The sequence below is a fragment of the Solanum dulcamara genome, chromosome 6 (assembly GCF_947179165.1).
Source record: "Solanum dulcamara chromosome 6, daSolDulc1.2, whole genome shotgun sequence".
NCBI lineage: Eukaryota > Viridiplantae > Streptophyta > Magnoliopsida > Solanales > Solanaceae > Solanum > Solanum dulcamara.
Window position 1 is genome coordinate 25,008,528 of NC_077242.1, and position 2,859 is coordinate 25,011,386.

The 2,859-nt window shown below is 35.6% G+C and overlaps 1 long non-coding RNA gene across 1 annotated transcript; it reads left to right on the top strand.

The window, feature by feature from the left end:
* The first annotated feature begins 729 nt into the window (after positions 1-729).
* LOC129893400 (uncharacterized) lies at positions 730-2,104 on the top strand. The gene is made up of 2 exons (XR_008767432.1): positions 730-857; positions 1,831-2,104. It is a non-coding gene; the product is annotated as an uncharacterized LOC129893400 (long non-coding RNA).
* The last annotated feature ends 755 nt before the right edge of the window (positions 2,105-2,859 follow it).

Consider the following 2,859-nt stretch of genomic DNA (forward strand, 5'->3'; position numbering starts at 1 on the left):
ATCATGTTCTCTCATGCCTAAAGATTTTGATCATGTTCTAAAGAAATTTGATCATGTTCTAAAAGTATTTTGATCATGTTCTAAAGAAATTTGATCATGTTCTAAAGTATTTTGATCATGTTCTAAAAGTATTTTGATTATGTTCTCTCATGCCTAAAGTAATTTGGGCATAACTTTTCATAGGATGATCCAAATTAGGTAATTCAAATTTCTGAGTAACCACAACATCATTACCTACAACTTTCATGAAGAACATATCTTAAGATTTAGATTTTAAGTAGATCAAATAAATTGATCTTTGCAAGACATAGTGCTGTGACGGAATGGAGTGTTTGTAAAATAAAATTCATATCTTGATGTAGAATGCTCCAAATTGGATGATTCTTGAACTAACTGAAACTAGAATTCTATATATACAATTCTTATGAAGACACCAAATCCTAATAAGGAATTTATCTTATTCAAACGCAGCTTCGAAAATAGATATTCCGTTAAAAGAGATTTCATCTCACCTACCATAGAAAGATCTAGAACCATTTGACATCATCCATGACATCAAAATTCTCCATTGAATTTTCAAGATCATCCTTTATGATTATGTTTATTTATTGTTAGGTCCCTCCTCCACACCTATAAATACCCACCTTATTTCCTCATTTTATTCACCAAGCTTTCTTAAGCAACTCTTCTCTCTATATACTTCTTTACTCCTTCTCAGATATAGTTTTAGTTTTAGTAGTATAAAGATACTACTCTAGTGATTCTTATACTCCGGGTAGTACACAAAATAAACCGGCGAGAAGAAAAGGCTAGGGGTCCAAGAGTGTTCCAATTCGAAGTAAAGCTTCCGATTTAAGGTATGTAAGGCTTTCATAGCATTGGATTGAGTTCGTCCATGCGCCCAATATTTAAATTTATTATAATTGAGTTATAGTTGAGTTTTATCCAAATCTTGAATTCTAAATAAATTAATTTTTCTTCTATTGAGTTTGATATATTTATGCATTAATATTATTATTATTGTTATCTCTCATATTATTGGAATTATTGTTCATGGTTACTTTCCCATGAATCCTAATTGATTTGATGTTCATGAATATTTTTACACATGTTTTGAGTAAAGATGTTGGCTTTTTATTATTTTCATTGATAAAAAGAAGTTATATGAATTAATACTATATATGTATTTTATTGAGTTTTGAAAGAGCAAAAGAGTTGAATTTGAATGAATTTGAGAAAAATGATATTTTGAGCAAGATGTTTTGATGAGATGTAAATGATGTTTTTGGAAGTATAATGATTGATGAACATGAAATGAGATGAGTTTAATGATTTAAATTAAAGTCCAATGAGACTAGATGATGAGTTTAATATGAGCACATATTTTGGGAGTAGTATTGAGCACCGAGTTGGGTAAGAGTTTAATTGACTCAAACCCCAGAACTACGTAGCCAGCGTAGGATGGAGGTTATGCCTCTTAAGTCCCTAAAAGAGCACTTTGATGAGTGGATCGAAGATGGTGATGTCCTTTACCCTGGCAAGGTATTGGATGGGTGTGGCAACGACATCACTTCGTTGTATCATCGCTAGCTCATAAGTGATGGTTGTCGGTTAGAGAAACTCCCAATTGAGTAAGCATTGCTTGTTACTATTATTTTTATTATTATATTTTAAACTTGCATTACATATTGATGTTGAGATGATGTTAAGTTCTGAGCTGAGTTTTCTTGAGAGAAGTTTCTTGATATTTTTCCTTACCTTCCTGCCATTTTACATACTCGTACATTCCACGTACTGACGTCATTCGACCTGCATCGTTTTATGATGCAGATACAGGTGTTAGAGATCCTCAACAGGCGCTTCGTTGAAGATCATTATTTTTCAACTATTTGGTGAGTCCTTCTTATATTCAGAGGAACTCTTTATCCTTTAAGTATTGTTGAGTATTATGTTTCTTTTAAGGTAGCCATGGATATGTCATTGGCACCATCTAAGAGTATTAGAGGCTTCATAGACAGAGTTTAATGATGTAATTGGAGTAGTTCTCCTTTGAAACTACTTCTTCTAAAAAAAAAATATTTCTTCTTTCATTAGATGTTGTTAATGGAGAGCCCATATAAGTATTCTTATTAAGTCTTCCGCTGATGAATGAATAAGTGATGAGACCAAGTGGTTCTCTCAAAGGCCAGGGATGGTTTTTGAGTGCCGGCCACGCCTAGGGTACCCTCTCGGGGCGTGACAAACTTGGTATCAGAGCACAGAGTTCAAGAGTCCTAGGGTGTCTATGAAGCCATGTCTAGTAGAGTCTTGCTTATAGGTGTGTCGTGCACCACACTTATAATCAGGAGGCTATAGGACATTAGGAATTGTTTCACTTCTTTCATAATCTGAGTTCGTGCGATAGAGTTTAACTCTATAAAAGCTTCCTTTCTAATTCGTGTGTTTACACGTTTCAGACATGCCTCCTAAACGTTCAGCTAGTCAGAGGAACGCTGCCAGCACTGAGGTTCCACAGTCAGTGATGCCTCCACGGAGAACTAGGGGCCGACCTGCAAGGTTTACTGAGGTACCCCAAGTATCTACTGTTCAGACCACTCCTACTTCTGAGGAAGATTTTCGAGGAGCGATTGCTATGCTCACCCAGTTGGTGGCTGCTCGAAATAGTAGCCAGAGTTCACCAACTCCTAGCTCTAGTTATCAAGAGCCGTCTGCTGCCATGAGGATCAGAGATTTTCTGAGAATGAATCCGCCGGTCTTCACGGGTTCCAACGTTGATGAAGACCCCCAAAATTTCATTGATGAGATGTGGAAAATACTAAAAGCGATGCATGCTACAGAGATTGAGGGGGTTGAATTGGT